This window comes from Pleurodeles waltl, chromosome 2_1, assembly GCF_031143425.1.
Source record: "Pleurodeles waltl isolate 20211129_DDA chromosome 2_1, aPleWal1.hap1.20221129, whole genome shotgun sequence".
Lineage (NCBI taxonomy): Eukaryota > Metazoa > Chordata > Amphibia > Caudata > Salamandridae > Pleurodeles > Pleurodeles waltl.
In genome coordinates, this window is record NC_090438.1 from 220,921,834 (window position 1) to 220,941,432 (window position 19,599).

Here is a 19,599-nt window from a genome sequence, read left to right on the forward strand (position 1 = left end):
AGCCAGAGGTACTAGACAGGGATGCCCACTATTGCCGCTATTATTTGCATTAGCAATAGAGCCACTGGCAGCACGACTGCGACAAGAGGCCCCAAAATGGGGCATCCCTGATGGCAATATATATAAGATCATCTCCCTATACGCAGATGATGCATTGATATATCTACGTGATTGCTCGAAATCCCTGCAAGACCTATTATGCCTATTAAATACATTCGGGGATATATCGGGCCTACAGATAAACTGGACGAAATCATGCCTATTCCCGATGCACTCAATCCCGGATCCCCACAGGGAAACAACCCCTACACACAAATTGCAATGGTGCTACACCACTTTCAAATACTTAGGAGTACAAATATATCATGATGAGAAGGACCTTTAAGAAGGCAACCTAGACCAAACAATCAGGTCCATAAGAAGCTCCATGCCCTTCTGGTGCTAACTCCCGCTCTCACCAATGGGTAGAGTAGCAATAGCTAAAATGATCATACTACCACGAATACTGTATTATTTCTTAGCATTACCACTTAAGCTCCCTAAGAGCTATTTCACATCACTCACTAGCCTGCTGACGGACCTGATCTGGAACACAGGTCGCCGACGAGTGGCCTTGACCAAGATCTATCTACCACTGGACAGGGGCGGGATGGGAGCACCCCAATTCGAATTATACTATGCAGCGGCACAAATGCACTGGGTAATGGACTGGTTAAGATACCCAAATGGTCTGGAGGGGCAAATGGTAGGCACTCTACTGGGACAAACAGAAGCGCTACAATGGCTCATTGGACGTGACAAGTCAGCACATAATTGCAATATCTTGCTCGAAGTGGCAGACTGGATATGGCGCTGATACGTAACGCTGACAGAGCAGACACCACCATACTCACCCAAAATCCCATTATTAGCTACTCCTGGGCTGTACAATATCACTCGACAATTTAAACTAACAAACTGGGTAAATAAAGGTATCAAAGTAATTGGCGACATATATGAAGAGGGACATTTCTTAACATACGAAGCACTAGCAGTCAGGTTCAACCTAGGCAAGGGCGAATTCATTGCACATAAGGCACTACAGCAAGTGGTACGCAAAACCTGGAGAAATGGCATAAATGAACCTAAAACCGCTCCAGTACTACATGACTTACTAACAGGGGCGGGCACACAAACAGATATATCCTGGATATACCGGACACTACAGAATCACTCAGAAGAGGCCCAAACACAAGCAAAAACCAAATGGGAGACGGCGCTCCTAACACCGCTGCCCACAAAAAAATGGAACACAGCACTGGCAAATACAAAAGATGTGTCACGTAATGCCCGCTTCCGATATACACAACTAAATTACTTACACCAGACCTACCTCACCCCAGCTAAAATAAAACGCATGCACCCGCACTCCAACCCGGAATGCCCGAGATGTGGAATACCGGAGGCAGACTTTATACACATGACGTGGAGTTGCCCACCGATATATCGTATATGGCAGGAAGCAACGACACAAACAGCTAGATGGTCGGGTTTACAGCTTCTTCCCACCCCTGAGTCCTGCCTGCTAGGAATACGCACGCGAAAAGGTGCAGACAAACAAAGACACAGATGCGCAGATCTCGCGTTTATCCTACTCAAGCGCTTAATCGCTACACAGTGGAAATCACCCTGCGCACCAAACATACACCGCTGGACGCAAGAAATGTCACACTGGACTAAAGCAGAAATACAAGTGCTACGTACATTAAGTGACAGTGGAGTGGTAATCAAAGGGGTAGACATATGGGACTCCATCATAGAACAGCTGGAACAAAAAGATGATACCCGACCCCCCTGAATCGGACAGGCGCCTGTACTAGGAGTAGCAACATTCATACACCCTCAGTCATTAAACCTAGATAAAATGGAAATAAGATGACCTACCCCCACAACTGAACCCAGACTACAGGACTTCCCTCCCCACCACTCCCAGGCACCAGCCCATTAACCACCTCCCTCACTGCATGACCCCTCTCCCTCCCCCCTCCTGGGCTAATGCTATACAAATAATAGGCAAGACCTTTACCACATATGAGCAACGTGACTCACAAATAGCGGCATTTGTTACTGTTAAATGTTTGTTTGCTTTTTTATTTTATTTTTTCTCTTATCTTCTTTTTTGCTTTATTTCTCATCGAAAATACTCAGTAGATCTGTTGATATGTCATGCACATACCGGTGACTCACTGAATGTAATGATAAGCTGATGTAACAATATGGAGACATGATCTACCACATGTAAACAATGATAACGATTAATAAACAGATTTTAAAAAAAAAGTAAGCAGACATGAATTTGCTTCCCCTGTCTGATACCACCTCTTTTGGGAAGCCCACCCTGGAAAAGATTCCCAGGAGGGCCTTTGCCACTGCAGGAGCTGTAGTGGTCCTTAGAGGAATTGCTTCAGGATATCTGGTGGCATGGTCCACTACCACCAAGATAAACCTATTGCCTGAAGCAGTAGGAGGGTCAAGGGGGCCAACTATGTCAACCCCTACCCTTTCAAAGGGAACCCCAACCACAGGCAGTGGGATAAGGGGTGCCTTTGGAGTGCCACCTGTCTTGCCACTGGCTTGACAGGTTTCACAGGACTTACAAAATTCCTTTGTGTCCTCTGACATTCTAGGCCAATGAAACAAGGGGACAAGCCTGTCCAAAGTTTTCATTTGCCCCAAATGTCCAGCTAAGGGAATGTCATGGGCTAGAGTTAGGAGGAACATTCTGTACTCCTGAGGAATCACCAATCTCCTGGCAGCTCCAGGTTTTGGATCCCTTGCTTCACTGTACAAGAGGTTGTCCTCCCAGTAAACTCTGTGAGAGTCACTGACATCCCCATTTGCTTGTTTGACAGCTTGCTGCCTTAGACCCTCTAGTGTGGGACAGGTATGCTGTGCCACACTCAGCTCCTCCCTGGCAGGCCCCCCTTCACCCAAAAGCTCAGCAGTGTCTGCTTCCAGCTCCTCTGGTGTAGGTTCTGCACAGGGTGGAAATTCTTCTTCCTCAGAAGTTGAATCCACTGTAGAGGGAGGGATAGTAGGTAGTGATTTACCCTTACTAACCCTAGCTTTAGGGAGCACTTGGTCCATTCTTCCAGGATCCAAGTCACCCTGTCCTTTTTGCTTTTTGGCCTGAGCCCTTGTTAAAGCAAATATATGCCCTGGAATGCCCAGCATTGCTGCATGAGCCTCCAACTCCACATCTGACCAAGCTGATGTCTCTAAATCATTTCCTAGTAGACAGTCTACAGGTAAATCTGAGGCAACCACAACTTTCTTTGGACCAGTAACCCCCCCCCCCCCCAGTTGAGATTTACAACAGCCATGGGGTGGCTAAGTGTGTTGTTATGAGCATCAGTTACTTGGTACTGGTGACCAAGTAGGTGTTGTTCAGGGTGGACCAGTTTCTCTATTACCATGGTAACACTGGCACCTGTGTCCCTGTAGGCCTGAACCTCAACACCATTTATTAGGGGTAGTTGCTTGTACTTATCCATGTTAAGGGGACAAGTAACCAAGGTGGCTAAATCAATAGCCCCCTCAGAGACTAACACAGCCTCTGTGGTCTCCCTAACAAGACCAACCCCAACTACATTACCAAAAGTGAGCCCAGCTACTCCCTTGGATTGGCTATTAGTAGGTTTGCTCCCACCACCACTGCTATTACTAGGGGCACTAGGTGTAGCAGCAGGGGTTGTAGTGGTAGGAGGCTTGGTGCTTTTTTTGGACAACTGGGATCTGTTGTCCAATGGCCTTTTATTTTACATAAACAGCACCATGGTTTCGTTTCTTTGTTTTGATTTGAAGAGGATTTGGGCCCACCACCCCCACCAGAGTGTTTTTGTGGGCCTGATGAAGACTCATTTTTAGATTTGTCCCCACCCTTGTCAGAAGACTTAGCATCCTTCTTCTTGCCATCTTTGTCACCCCCTGTATGAACTTTTCTGTTCACCCTTGTTCTGACCCATTTGTCTCCCTTCTTTCCCAATTCCTGGGGAGAGGTCAGATCAGAGTCCACCAGGTACTGGTGTAACAAATCAGACACACAATTATTAAGAATATGCTCTCTCAGGATTAAGTTATACAGGCTTTCATAGTCAGCAACTTTACTGCCATGTAACCACCCCTCCAAGGCCTTCACTGAATGGTCAACAAAGTCTACCCAGTCTTGTGAAGACTCCTTTTTGGTTTCTCTGAACTTCATCCTGTACTGTTCAGTGGTTAAGCCATAACCATCTAGGAGTGCATTCTTAAGAACTTTGAAATCATTGGCCTCACTTTCTTTTACAGTAAGGAGCCTATCCCTACCCTTTCCACTGAAAGATAGCCATAGGATAGCAGCCCACTGCCTCTGAGGGACCTCCTGTACAACACAGGCCCTCTCAAGTGCAGCAAACCACTTGTTAATGTCATCCCCCTCCTTGTAAGGGGGAACTATCTTGTGCAGATTCCTAGAATCATGCTCTTTTCCAGGATGACTATTTGGAATACTGCTGCTGCCACCATGGGTTTCTAAACCCAATTTCTGTCTTTCTCTTTCTATTTCCAAGGACTGCCTATCTAAATCCAGCTGTTGCTTCTTGAGCTTCAGCCTGGATTGTTCCACTCTCAATCTATTGAGCTCCCTTTCTAACACTCTGTCATCAGGGTGGGTGGGTAGGGCATGTCTTGAAACAGAAGAATGGTGTGAATGAACAGAAGGAGACCTGGCCCTAACAGATGGCACACTAACATTCTGGCCTACAGAAGTGACACTTCTACTGTGATGAGAAACAACACTATTACTGTGATGTGAAGCAACACTCTTACTGTGATGTGAATTCACATCAGTACCAGCTATGCTAGGTGACTTGCTAAGGGACAGTTGGGAAAGATTCCCTCCCAACTCTTTTGCTAGGGGTGCCCCAGAATCAGAGTGGGAACCATCAGCTAATTTCTCACCAGAAGTACCAACAAAAGTCTTGTCTTGTTCAACTAGCATGTTAACTAATAGTTCTCTAGAGGGATTCTTCCCTACACCTAAACCTCTTTCTACACAGAGACTCCTTGCTGCCTTCCAGCTAAGGTGATCATAAGCAGTCTTGGACAGATCAACAGTTTGGCCTGTGCCAGACATTATAGAAAGTGTTTAAGGGATAGAAAAAGAATGAAAAAGTTTTTAGAACTTTTTAAAGAACAGGAAAAAAACTTTTAAAACTTTTAAAGAACTTTTTGAAAGTTTTAGAGGTACTTTTCAGCACTTTAGAAAAGAAGTGAGAGAAGAAAAGCAAAACTTTTTGGTTAGGTGTACATACACTGAACTTGTTTTGTATATTTTTCTCTTATGAAAAGTACAATGACAAAAGTGGTAAGTAGTTGCAAAGTACTTATCCCACCGCTGCACAACCAATGTAGGAGGCTGGACTGGCTTGTAGTGAGTACCAAGGGGTACTTACACCTTGCACCAGGCCCAGGTATCCCTTATTAGTGTATAGGGGTGTCTAGCAGCTTAGGCTGATAGAAAAGGTAGCTTAGCAGAGCAGCTTAGGCTGAACTAGGAGACGAGTGAAGCTCCTACAGTACCACTAGTGTCATATGCACAATATCATAAGAAAACACAATACACAGATATACTAAAAATAAAGGTACTTTATTTTTATGACAATATGCCAAAGTATCTCAGTGAGTACCCTCAGTATGAGGATAGCAAATATACACAAGATATATGTACACAATACCAAAATATGCAGTAATAGCAATAGAAAACAGTGCAAACAATGTATAGTCACAATAGAATGCAATGGGGGCACATAGGGATAGGGGCAACACAAACCATATACTCTAGAAGTGGAATGCGAACCACAAATGGACCCCAAACCTATGTGACCTCGTAGAGGGTCGCTGGGACTTTAAGAAAACAGTGAGGGTTAGAAAAATAGCCCACCCCAAGACCCTGAAAAGTGGGTGCAAAGTGCACCTAAGTTCCCCAAAGAGCACAGAAGTCGTGATAGGGGAATTCTGCAGGAAAGACCAACACCAACAACGCAACAACGATGGATTTCCAGACGAGAGTACCTGTGGAACAAGGGGACCAAGTCCAAAAGTCACGATCAAGTCGGGAGTGGGCAGATGTCCAGGAAATGCCAGCTGTGGGTGCAAAGAAGCTGCCACTGGATGGTAGAAGCTGAGGATTCTGCATGAACGACAAGGGCTAGAAACTTCCCTTTTGGAAGATGGATTTCCCACGTCGTGAAGAGTCGTGCAGAAGTATTTTCCCGCAGAAAGACCGCAAACAAGCCTTGCTAGCTGCAAAGGTTGCGGTTAGGGTTTTTGGATGCTGCTGTGGCCCAGGAGGGACCAGGATGTCACCAATTGCGTGAGGAGACAGAGGGGGCGCCAAGCAAGAGAAGGAGCCCACTCAGAAGCAAGCAGCACCCGCAGAAGTGCCAGAACAGGCACTACGAAGTGGAGTGAATCGGTGCGCACCCGAAGTTGCACAAGAGAGTCCCATGCCGCCGGGGGACAACTCAGGAGGTCGTGCAATGCAGGTTAGAGTGCCGGGGGACCAGGCTTGGTTGTGCATGAAGGAAATCCTCGGTGAGTGCACAGGAGCCCGAGTAGCTGCAAAACACGCGGTTCTGAGCAATGCAGTCTGGCGTGGGGAGGCAAGGACTTACCTCCACCAAACTTGGACTGAAGAGTCACTGGACTGTGGGAGTCACTTGGACAGAGTTGCTGAGTTAAAGGGACCTCACTCGTCGTGCTGAGAGGAGACCCAGAGGACCGGTGTTGCAGTTCTTTGGTGCCTGCGGTTGCAGGGGGAAGATTCCGTCGACCCACGGGAGATTTCTTTGGAGCTTCTAGTGCAGAGAGGAGGCAGACTACCCCTACAGCATGCACCACCAGGAAAACAGTCGAGAAGGCGGCAGGATCAGCGTTACAGTGTCGCAGTAGTCGTCTTTGCTACTTTGTTGCAGTTTTGCAGGCTTCCAGCGCGGTCAGCAGTCGATTCCTTGGCAGAAGGTGAAGAGAGAGATGCAGAGGAACTCTGATGAGCTCTTGCATTCGTTATCTAAGGAATTCCCCAAAGCAGAGACCCAAAATAGCCAGAAAAGGAGGTTTGGCTACCTAGGAGAGAGGATAGGCTAGCAACACCTGAAGGAGCCTATCAGAAGGAGTCTCTGACGTCACCTGCTGGCCCTGGCCACTCAGAGCAGTCCAGTGTGCCAGCAGCACCTCTGTTTCCAAGATGGCAGAGGTCTGGAGCACACTGGAGGAGCTCTGGGCACCTCCCAGGGGAGGTGCAGGTCAGGGGAGTGGTCACTCCCCTTTCCTTTGTCCAGTTTCGCGCCAGAGCAGGGCTGAGGGATCCCTGAACCGGTGTAGACTGGCTTATGCAGAGATGGGCACCATCTGTGCCCATCAAAGCATTTCCAGAGGCTGGGGGAGGCTACTCCTCCCCAGCCCTGACACCTTATTCCAAAGGGAGAGGGTGTAACACCCTCTCTCTGAGGAAGTCCTTTGTTCTGCCTTCCTGGGCCAAGTCTGGCTGGACCCCAGGAGGTCAGAAACCTGTCTGAGGGGTTGGCAGCAGCAGCAGCTGCAGTGAAACACCGGGAAAGGCAGTTTGGCAGTACCCAGGTCTGTGCTAGAGACCCGGGGAATCATGGGATTGTCTCCCCAATACCAGGATGGCATTGGTGGGGCAATTCCATGATCTTAGACATGTTACATGGCCATATTCGGAGTTACCATTGTGAAGCTATACATAGGTAGTGACCTATGTATAGTGCACATGTGTAATAGTGTCCCCACACTCACAAAGTCCGGGGAATTGGCTCTGAACCATGTGGGGGCACCTTGGCTAGTGCCAGGATGCCCACACACTAAGTAACTTAGCACCCAACCTTTACCAGGTAAAGGTTAGACATATAGGTGACTTATATGTTACTTTAGTGCAGTGTAAAATGGCTGTGAAATAACGTGGACGTTATTTCACTCAGGCTGCAGTGGCAGGCCTGTGTAAGAATTGTCAGAGCTCCCTATGGGTGGCAAAAGAAATGCTGCAGCCCATAGGGATCTCCTGGAACCCCAATACCCTGGGTACCTCAGTACCATATACTAGGGAATTATAAGGGTGTTCCAGTAAGCCAATGTAAATTGGTAAAATTGGTCACTAGCCTGTTAGTGACAATTTGGAAAGAAATGAGAGAGCATAACCACTGAGGTTCTGATTAGCAGATCCTCAGTGAGACAGTTAGTCATAACACAGGTAACACATACAGGGCACACTTATGAGCACTGGGGCCCTGGCTGGCAGGGTCCCAGTGACACATACAACTAAAACAACATATATACAGTGAAATATGGGGGTAACATGCCAGGCAAGATGGTACTTTCCTACAGTAAGGCAGAGATGGATCATTTCTAAAAGCATTTCATTATGTTGGGCAAATTGAATATTTCTTTGGCTCAGAAAGTGCCTACATGCCTGGATGCCAATCTGATGTTCAATATTGGTGTATAGTGAAATGACATCCATTGTTATCAACTTATATGAGTCCTGCCACGGAATGCCATCCAAATGTCTCAATAAATCCCCTGTGTCTTTCAAATAGGAATTTAAGTTACATGCCACTGGTGCTAAAAAGAAATCAATATAATTTGATATAGGTTCCAATAAAGATTGATTCGCTGAAACTATTGGCCTCCCAGGTGGATTTTTGGGATCTTTGTGAATTTTGGGAAGAAAATAAATTGTGGGAGTGACCGGATGGTCAACTGTCAGGTATTTAGCCTCCTCTTGATTAATGAGGCCATGTTCTATCCAATTTTGTAAATATGTTTGAATCTGAACTGCCACATGTTTCGTAGGATTGCTATTTATGGGTTGATAATAAGTTTCATCTGATAGTTGTCGCATTGCCTCCTGTACATATCTGTTTTTATCTTGAATTAGAATATTCCCGCCTTTATCTGCGGGTTTAATTATTAAAGTTTCATCTTTTTGTAAATCACGCAAAATTTGTACTTCAGTTTTTGTCAAGTTGTTTTTGCCACGAATCCATTCTGTTTTATACAAGTCATCAACAACAATTTCAGCAAATAAATCAATTTTATTTCCTGCTGGTAATGCTGGGCAAAACTTGGACCTAGGTCTTTTTTTAGTTAGGCCTGCTCCTAATGGTATTATCGCCTGTGATTCGCTAATCGGCTCTTCCTCTTGCGTGCAATCCAGATTTATTAAAGTCATTAAGGTATCTTTATCTTGTACTGTTAATTCATAAGTTGGCGTGGTGATACTTGTTTTACTAATCAGATTTGCATCTCTCTGTGAAACTTTGCCAATTTGATTTTCCGTATGTATTTGTATAAGTCAATCCGTGTCTGTACTAAGTCAATGTCGATGGCAGGACAAAAATTGAGGCCTTTTTTCAATAGGGACTCTTCTTGTGATGACATTACTCTATCAGAGAGATTTATCACATTTAATTCTTGAATAATGTTGCGGTTTTCTCTCTGGTATTTCTTTGAATTCCCCCTCTGTCCCCTTCTTGTGCATTTGTTTTTCTTTCGCCCCGTCCTCGTCCTTTTCCACGTCTGCTGCTCTGTTGGTCCTTGGATTGTTGTTGGAGGGCGAGGCGCATTTCGTTTAAAAGTGTCGGATTCGATTCATATGATGTTGCACTTCCATCCTCACTTGCACTGGTGTCACTATGCACAGAAAGAGATTCAATACTTGAATTTTCCGATCTTTGATATTGTGGCGAATCAAGTTGAGCTCCATGTTTTGCACTCTGAAATTTACTCGAAAATGTGAAAATTTTTCCTTCTGCATAATCCTGTTTATCTCTCTGAAATTTAAATTGCTTGCACGCTATAACAGTTTCCTCCTGTTGCTGTACTTTCAATATATATTTTATATATATATGTATATACATATAGGAGTACACACAAAGAATTTGAAACTGAGAGAGTTTTCAGCTGTGAAAGTGTCAGTAGGGTTTAGCGCCTGTTTAAATACACCATAGGTTTGTTTCAGGAGCTCTTAACATGTTCTGCCATAAATATTTGCTAATGCAGCAATGTGGGTGCCCCTTGTGGTGGGTACAGGGCAGAGTACCAAGTTTACACAAATCATCTCCACAGGTTTTAGGACTTTTTCTTATTGCGCTTCTTGAAACCAATAAAAAGTAATTAAAAAAATATATAACTTCTGCTGAGAGGGTCTGGGTGGCTTTTACCATGGCACTGAAGTGAAAAGCAAGCCCTTATTTGTTTCCGGTTTCCCGCTAGCGTGGCAACCTCCGGTGCACAGAGTACCGGGTGTTTCTTACATGGATGTATCTAGAAGCTCCACTTAGAGGGAAACACTGGAAGGAACTGTTCTCTAAAATAACCAGCAGGTGTGAGGTTGGTACTTGCCTGATGGTCTTGGACAGGGTAGTGGATGTGCATGCCTTCATTAGCACAGGCTGTTTCTGGGACAGAATTGTGAAATAGCAAGGAGTAATAAGGCTGGCCCCGTAGTGGATGTGCATGCCTTCATTAGCACAGGCTATTTCTGGGACAGAATTGTAAAGTAGCAAGGAGTAATGAGGCTGGCCCCTTGCCGGGTGGCCAAGGGCTAGGCTCTGGGCATGCATGCTACCACTGACATTTGGTGTGTGAAGCGGCAGTAGGGTATTTCCAGAGCAGTTATCTCAAAGATGCCATTGATCTTGGGACTATCCCCTTTGTTTGTTGGTCTTGGGCATGGAACTGGTCTTGAATGCCACCACTGGATGGAGTGTTCTGAGGGAGAGTGAGGCAACTTTTGGGGCAATACAGACGGGTCTTGGGGCTGCCCCATTTGGTGACCCCAGGTATTGTATTAGGCATGCATGCATTTCCTGGCAGGGGTGGAATCAGTCTTCGCTTCACTGTCCAGTTCAGTTGAGAACCGGGCATGTGGCATTAGGTGTGAAATTTAATACCCATTTGCTAAACACCTGACTCAGGTATTCTAAAAGTAACCGTGTTAACACCCTCCCTGTCCCCCTCACTATCCCCCCTCAGCAAACAAATACAGCAAAGGGAGAGACGAGTGCCTTGAAGCCCAGCTGCCCCATGCACAGATTGTTCCATTTTACAATGCAACCTCTGTAATATGGATAGTGAACATTTTAAGGTGAATGCAGAAGAGGGGCTATGACCTCTGTACCATGCCAGTAAATATGGTTGCATGCCATGCAGATGTAGGGGTGCAGTGCTGCACCCCTTTATGGAAACTTGTCTCATTTGGTGAGTATTATAACAGAGACTATGTTGTGTCACCATTAATGGCTTCTGACTCCTTACCTAATAGGGTGAGAGGAATATTGTGTCAAAATATTGTGGGCTTAGAACTGATCCTGGCTTGTGCTGCAAGTATATTCATTACATTTGGCTTGAAGGTTATAGATTATTAATAAACGTGCTGCCTGTTGCGCCCCTTGTTCTGTCTAAAATTACTACCAAAATTGTGTTTACTAGTATGAATTAAGGGACACTAAACACCTCAGGTCAGTCTACCGAGCTGCAAGTTGTCCCTAAGCAGCAAATGCACTATGAGATGTACAACTCTGGCTATGTCTGTCATGACACTGTAGACCTCAGATGGCTACACTCACTTCCTCCACACATCTTGCGATTGGCAGCAGCGGAACTGCATGAGGGAAAATGCTGTCACCCCTGCCATGTACAGGAATTTCTCAGAGAAGAACATCTGCACAAGTATGAGTCCAGCACAGGGAAGAAGAGCATCTGCATCAGATTGAGGTGCATTAGGAGCTAGGAGAGCTTTCATTTAACCATCGCTTCCTACAAAGGGATGGATTGCTAATTGCATTCACAACGCTTCCTGAGACTCCTACGAATAAAACCTGTCTGCAAAATCGAAACCCACTATTTCTATGATGGAAAGTGGGTTATTGGTAAGGGCAGGTAGGTACCTACACTTAACAATAGGCCACAAACCCACACTACGTCCTGTGAAGGTCTCAGTAAATTAAGCCTTGCTCAACCCTTGGTTGCTTGGCCCACGAGCAATTAGACCTAACTTAGGAGACAGGTGCGTAAAGTATTTAATATCAACAAAACAGTGAATAAGTAAAACACTGTTGGAAATTGGATTATTGGTAACATCAGGTAAGTACCTACACTTAACAATAGGCCACAAACCCACACTAGGTCCAGTCAAGGTCACAGTAAATGAATCCTTGCTCAACCCTTGGTAGCTTGGCAACAAGCAGTTAGGCTTAATTTCGGAGACCGGTGTGTAAATCATTAATATATCACAAAACAGTAAACAAGTAAAACTCAATAAAAATCCAACACCCATTAATAAAAATGTTGTCATAAAAAATGACACTGAAACAACAAAAATCCAATAAAGGAAACCGGAGATATGAATTTCTAAAGATTAAGGCCCTCATTACGAGGCTGGCGGTCCCGGCGGTGAAGACCTTCGCATGATGAGATGGGAGGTTTGGCTGCAGCCAAACTGCTTCAATGCAGCCTGGTTATTTTAGTGCAGTTGCACCAATGCGACTGGCGTTGAGCCCATCTGGGCCGGTGGCAGCCCTAATGCCGCTGGCTATGTTACTAGGCTACAGAACACCAGGCTTTTTGTGGCGGTCACCCTGCCATAAAAAGCCTGGTGGTCAAGCACCCAGTGACAGGAATCCCCATTCTTGTCACAGGCACATACACATGTCCACACGCCCCCATGCAACCCTCCCACTCATCAACATGCATGCACACCCCTCCCAAATTCACACTCATGCACACCACCTTCATCCACACACATGCACACACACACCCCTCCACACACAGACATGTACTCACGGATGCCCATTCAGGCACACATACACACAAACCACACAAAAATCACCCAACACCCCCCACCCTCCCCTTTTCGGACAATCAACTTACCTTTTCCGGCAAGGAGGTCCTCCGGGAGGGGATGGGTCCCGGCATTTTCCACCACCAGCACCGAACCGCCACACAGGACTCCGCCAAGCCGTATTACGCATCATAATATGGCAGGTGGAGTCTTGATGGAATGGCGGTGCTGAAACTGCCTCTTCAACTCCATTGGCCAGGCCAACAGAGTCGGATTTCCACCAGTAAATGGGCAGAAGTCCTTTCCGGACTCATAATATGGTGGTCTGTAGACCGTCAACACTGCGGTCTGCTGGCTGCAGCGGCTTCAGCATTCTTAAAAAAACACCACTGAAGTCGTAATGAGGGCCTACATGCTTTTTAGCACATAGAAACTAAAAGTGCAAGTCTGGACATCTGGTCGCACTCAACCAGGGCAAAGTCAAAATGTGAGGCTGACCATGATGGAGCCCTGCTTAGTTACTGTGAGCGTGAAGCCTCGGTTAAAATGTTACCTTCCGAATTTCGAAACCACCAGGACTCTGGAGGGCAGGATAGAGGCGGTGTGACCACCAGCACCGCTAGCCCACCAAAAAAACCTCAGATCGTGTTGTGATCCACAAATCATGTTAGCGGTCCTTCTATGGAAAAACACCAATGGTGGTGAGAACCGTGGAGGTCAGCGGCACCACAGTAATACCTCACACCAAATTGGATAGTTTGAAAACGCCACATATCCACACACCTGACACACATACACACTGCATTGTAAAACACACCCCTTCACACCCCACAATCCTTTGCAACTAGAACACCTGACACCACAAGATAGAGACCGCAGAAATATGTCTAACAACCATACAATAGGCACCCCTACATACTTCATATAGCATTCATCCCACACCTGCACAACACTACCAACACACACATTAATACCTCACTAATTCAACTAAGATCATAACACTCACACCTCATCACCACTGATTCACCTAATTGTTTTATTCATTCTCACTGTCTTGTCCACCACTAACATGTCCCCACAAAAATATCCTTGTTTCACAGATGATGAATTGAGGGTCATGGTGGATAAAATCATCAGAGTAGAGCCACAACTCTTTGGAGCACAAGTCCAGCGATCATCCATAGCCAGGAAAATGTAGCTGTTGCAAAGAATAGTCAACAGGGTCAAATCTGTAGGCAGCTACCCATGCACAAGGGAGTACATCAGGAAGAGGTGAAACAACCTCATGGGGAAGGTACGTTCCATGGCTGCCAGGCACCAGCTGGCAGTTCTCAAGACTGGCAGTGGACACTCACCTCCTGTAGGAAGTTGGCTATGTAGGTGCTATTTCAAAGTAAGGAATAGCATGCACAGAGTCCAAGGGTTCCCCTTAGAGGTAAAATAGTGGTAAAAATAGATAATACTAATGCTCTATTTTGTGGTAGTGTGGTCGAGCAGTAGGCTTATCCAAGGAGTAGTGTTAAGCATTTGTTGTACATACACATAGACAATAAATGAGGTACACACACTCAGAGACAAATCCAGCCAATAGGTTTTGTTATAGAAAAATATCTTTTCTTAGTTTATTTTAAGAACCACAGGTTCAAATTTAACATGTAATATCTTGTTTGAAAGGTATTGCAGGTAAGTACATTAGGAACTTTGAATCATTTCAATTGCATGTATACTTTTCAAGTTATTCACAAATAGCTACTTTAAAAGTGGACACAGTGCAATTTTCACAGTTCCTGGGGGAGGTAAGTTTTTGTTAGTTTTACCAGGTAAGTAAGACACTTACAGGGTTCAGTTCTTGGTCCAAGGTAGCCCACCGTTGGGGGTTCAGAGCAACCCCAAAGTCACCACACCAGCAGCTCAGGGCCGGTCAGGTGCAGAGTTCAAAGGGGTGCCCAAAACGCATAGGCTAGAATGGAGAGAAGGGGGTGCCCCGGTTCCGGTCTGCTTGCAGGTAAGTACCCGCGTCTTCGGAGGGCAGACCAGGGGGGTTTTGTAGGGCACCGGGGGGGACACAAGCCCACACAGAAATTTCACCCTCAGCAGCGCGGGGGCGGCCGGGTGCAGTGTAGAAACAAGCGTCGGGTTCGCAATGTTAGTCTATGAGAGATCAACGGATCTCTTCAGCGCTGCAGGCAGGCAAGGGGGGGCTTCCTCGGGGAAACCTCCACTTGGGCAAGGGAGAGGGACTCCTGGGGGTCACTTCTCCAGTGAAAGTCCGGTCCTTCAGGTCCTGGGGGCTGCGGGTGCAGGGTCTTTTCCAGGCGTCGGGACTTAGGTTTCAGAGAGTCGCGGTCAGGGGAAGCCTCGGGATTCCCTCTGCAGGCGGCGCTGTGGGGGCTCAGGGGGGACAGGTTTTGGTACTCACGGTCGGAGAGTAGTCCGGGGGTCCTCCCTGAGGTGTTGGTTCTCCACCAGCCGAGTCGGGTCGCCGGGTGCAGTGTTGCAAGTCTCACGCTTCTTGCGGGGAGATTGCAGGGTCTTTAAAGCTGCTCCTCGAAACAAAGTTGCAGTCTTTTTGGAGCAGGTCCGCTGTCCTCAGGAGTTTCTTGTCTTTTTCGAAGCAGGGCAGTCCTCAGAGGATTCAGAGGTCGCTGGTCCCTTGGAAGGCGTCGCTGGAGCAGAGTTCTTTGGAAGGCAGGAGACAGGCCGGTGAGTTTCTGGAGCCAAGGCAGTTGTCGTCTTCTGGTCTTCCTCTGCATGGGTTTCCAGCTAGGCAGTCCTTCTTCTTGTAGTTTGCAGGAATCTAATTTTCTAGGGTTCAGGGTAGCCCTTAAATACTAAATTTAAGGGCGTGTTTAGGTCTGGGGGGTTAGTAGCCAATGGCTACTAGCCCTGAGGGTGGGTACACCCTTTTTGTGCCTCCTCCCAAGGGGAGGGGGTCACAATCCTAACCCTATTGGGGGAATCCTCCATCTGCAAGATGGAGGATTTCTAAAAGTTAGAGTCACCTCAGCTCAGGACACCTTAGGGGCTGTCCTGACTGGCCAGTGACTCCTCCTTGTTGCTTTCTTTGTTCCCTCCTGCCTTGCCGCCAAAAGTGGGGGCCGTGGCCGGAGGGGGCGGGCAACTCCACTAAGCTGGAGTGCCCTGCTGGGCTGTGACAAAGGGGTGAGCCTTTGAGGCTCACCGCCAGGTGTTACAGCTCCTGCCTGGGGGAGGTGTTAGCATCTCCACCCAGTGCAGGCTTTGTTACTGGCCTCAGAGTGACAAAGGCACTCTCCCCATGGGGCCAGCAACATGTCTCTAGAGTGGCAGGCTGCTGGAACTAGTCAGCCTACACAGACAGTCGGTTAAGTTTCAGGGGGCACCTCTAAGGTGCCCTCTGGGGTGTATTTTGCAATAAAATGTACACTGGCATCAGTGTGCATTTATTGTGCTGAGAAGTTTGATACCAAACTTCCCAGTTTTCAGTGTAGCCATTATGGTGCTGTGGAGTTCGTGTTTGACAGACTCCCAGACCATATACTCTTATGGCTACCCTGCACTTACAATGTCTAAGGTTTTGTTTAGACACTGTAGGGGTACCATGCTCATGCACTGGTACCCTCACCTATGGTATAGTGCACCCTGCCTTAGGGCTGTAAGGCCTGCTAGAGGGGTGTCTTACCTATACTGCATAGGCAGTGAGAGGCTGGCATGGCACCCTGAGGGGAGTGCCATGTCGACTTACTCGTTTTGTCCTCACTAGCACACACAAGCTGGCAAGCATTGTGTCTGTGCTGAGTGAGAGGTCTCCAGGGTGGCATAAGACATGCTGCAGCCCTTAGAGACCTTCCTTGGCATCAGGGCCCTTGGTACTAGAAGTACCAGTTACAAGGGACTTATCTGGATGCCAGGGTCTGCCAATTGTGGATACAAAAGTACAGGTTAGGGAAAGAACACTGGTGCTGGGGCCTGGTTAGCAGGCCTCAGCACACTTTCAATTGTAAACATAGCATCAGCAAAGGCAAAAAGTCAGGGGGCAACCATGCCAAGGAGGCATTTCCTTACACAACCCCCCCCCAAATGAAAGAGGATGAGACTAACCTTTCCCAAGAGAGTCTTCATTTTCTAAGTGGAAGAACCTGGAAAGGCCATCTGCATTGGCATGGGCAGTCCCAGGTCTGTGTTCCACTATAAAGTCCATTCCCTGTAGGGAGATGGACCACCTCAACAGTTTAGGATTTTCTCCTTTCATTTGCATCAGCCATTTGAGAGGTCTGTGGTCAGTTTGAACTAGGAAGTGAGTCCCAAAGAGGTATGGTCTCAGCTTCTTCAGGGACCAAACCACAGCAAAGGCCTCCCTCTTAATGGCACTCCAACGCTGCTCCCTGGGGAGTAACCTCCTGCTAATGAAAGCAACAGGCTGGTCAAGGCCATCATCATTTGTTTGGGACAAAACTGCCCCTATCCCATGTTCAGAGGCATCTGTCTGCACAATGAACTGCTTAGAATAATCTGGAGCTTTTAGAACTGGTGCTGAGCACATTGCTTGTTTCAGGGTGTCAAAGGCTTGTTGGCATTCCACAGTCCAGTTCACTTTCTTGGGCATTTTCTTGGAGGTGAGTTCAGTGAGGGCTGTCACAATGGATCCATATCCCTTCACAAACCTCCTGTAATACCCAGTCAAGCCAAGGAATGCCCTTACTTGAGTCTGGGTTTTTGGAGCTACCCAGTCCAGAATAGTCTGGATCTTGGGTTGGAGTGGCTGAACTTGGCCTCCACCTACAAGGTGTCCCAAGTAAACCACAGTTCCCTGCCCTATCTGGCATTTGGATGCCTTGATAGAGAGGCCTGCAGATTGCAGAGCCTTCAAAACCTTCTTCAGGTGGACCAGGTGATCCTGCCAGGTGGAGCTAAAGACAGCAATATCATCAAGATAAGCTGTGCTAAAGGACTCCAAGCCAGCAAGGACTTGATTCACCAACCTTTGGAAGGTGGCAGGGGCATTCTTTAAACCAAAGGGCATAACAGTAAACTGATAATGCCCATCAGGTGTGGAGAATGCTGTTTTCTCTTTTGCTCCAGGTGCCATTTTTATTTGCCAGTACCCTGCTGTCAAGTCAAAGGTACTTAAGAATTTGGCAGCACCTAATTTATCTATGAGCTCATCAGCTCTAGGAATTGGATGAGCATCTGTCTTGGTGACAGAATTGAGCCCTCTGTAATCCACACAAAACCTCATCTCTTTCTTTCCATCTTTGGTGTGAGGTTTGGGGACTAAGACCACTGGGCTAGCCCAGGGGCTGTCAGAGCGCTCAATTACTCCCAATTCCAGCATCTTGTGGACTTCCACCTTGATGCTTTCCTTAACATGGTCGGACTGTCTAAAGATTTTGTTTTTGACAGGCATGCTGTCTCCTGTGTCCACATCATGGGTACACAGGTGTGTCTAACCAGGGGTTAAGGAGAAGAGTTCAGGAAACTGTTGTAGGACTCTCCTACAATCAGCTTGCTGTTGGCCAGAGAGGGTGTCTGAGTAGATCACTCCATCTACTGAGCCATCTTTTGGGTCTGATGACAGAAGATCAGGGAGAGGTTCACTCTCTGCCTCCTGATCCTCATCTGTTACCATCAACAGATTCACATCAGCCCTGTCATGGAAGAGCTTAAGGCGGTTCACATGGATCACCCTCTTGGGGCTCCTGCTTGTGCCCAGGTCCACCAGGTAGGTGACCTGACTCTTCCTTTCTAGCACTGGGTAAGGGCCACTCCATTTGTCCTGGAGTGCCCTGGGAGCCACAGGCTCCAGAACCCAGACTTTCTGCCCTGGTTGGAACTCCACCAGTGCAGCCTTTTGGTCATACCAAAACTTCTGGAGCTGTTGGCTAGCCTCAAGGTTTTTGGTTGCCTTTTCCATGTACTCTGCCATTCTAGAGCGAAGGCCAAGTACATAGTCCACTATGTCTTGTTTAGGCTCATGAAGATGTCTCTCCCAGCCTTCTTTTACAAGAGCAAGTGGTCCCCTTACAGGGTGGCCAAACAGAAGTTCAAAGGGTGAGAATCCTACTCCCTTCTGTGGCACCTCTCTGTAAGCGAAAAGCAGACATGGCAAGAGGACATCCCATCTCCTTTTGAGTTTTTCTGGGAGCCCCATGATCATGCCTTTTAATGTCTTGTTGAATCTCTCAACTAAGCCATTAGTTTGTGGATGGTATGGTGTAGTGAATTTGTAAGTCACTCCACACTCATTCCACATGTGCTTTAGGTATGCTGACATGAAGTTGGTACCTCTGTCAGACACCACCTCCTTAGGGAAACCCACTCTGGTAAAGATACCAATGAGGGCCTTGGCTACTGCAGGGGCAGTAGTCGACCTAAGGGGAATAGCTTCAGGATACCTAGTAGCATGATCCACTACTACTAGGATGTACATATTTCCTGAGGCTGTGGGAGGTTCTAGTGGACCAACTATGTCCACACCCACTCTTTCAAAGGGGACCCCCACCACTGGAAGTGGAATGAGGGGGGCCTTTGGGTGCCCACCTGTCTTACCACTGGATTGACAGGTGGGGCAGGAGAGGCAAAACTCCTTAACCTTCTGGGACATATTGGGCCAGTAGAAGTGGTTGACTAACCTCTCCCACGTCTTGGTTTGTCCCAAATGCCCAGCAAGGGGAATATCATGGGCTAAGGTCAGAATAAACTCTCTGAACGACTGAGGCACTACCACTCTCCTAGTGGCA